General features: G+C 74.2%; 1 protein-coding gene across 1 annotated transcript in view; it reads left to right on the top strand.

Moving 5' to 3' along the window:
• Positions 1–318, top strand: part of LOC108449331 — a 38,738-nt gene that overhangs the window by 37,812 nt on the left and 608 nt on the right. The window lies entirely within an intron of this gene.

Here is a 318-nt window from a genome sequence, read left to right on the forward strand (position 1 = left end):
GGGACGCCCCCACCCCGCAAGGATGCCCCCAAGCCAGCTGGGGGCTCCCTGGGATGGTCCAGGGCAGGAGCATGGAGGGACCCGCGGGTGGGTGCGGAGGGGACAGGGACCCTCAGGGATGTCCCCAAGCCTCCCTGCCCTGATCCATGCCAGGGGATCCGTCATTCCCGAGCCCCCCAGCCCCAATCCCCGGGCATGGGAGCGGCCGGGGCTCGCTGTCGGCCCCATCCCTGCTCGGCGAGAGGCACAGGACACGTCCCGCTGTCCCCCCACGCCACCCCACAGGTGACAGCCTCTGCGGGGCCGCGCCGGCCGCGC

Source organism: Corvus brachyrhynchos, unplaced genomic scaffold (genome assembly GCF_000691975.1).
Source record: "Corvus brachyrhynchos isolate BGI_N302 unplaced genomic scaffold, ASM69197v1 scaffold309, whole genome shotgun sequence".
NCBI lineage: Eukaryota > Metazoa > Chordata > Aves > Passeriformes > Corvidae > Corvus > Corvus brachyrhynchos.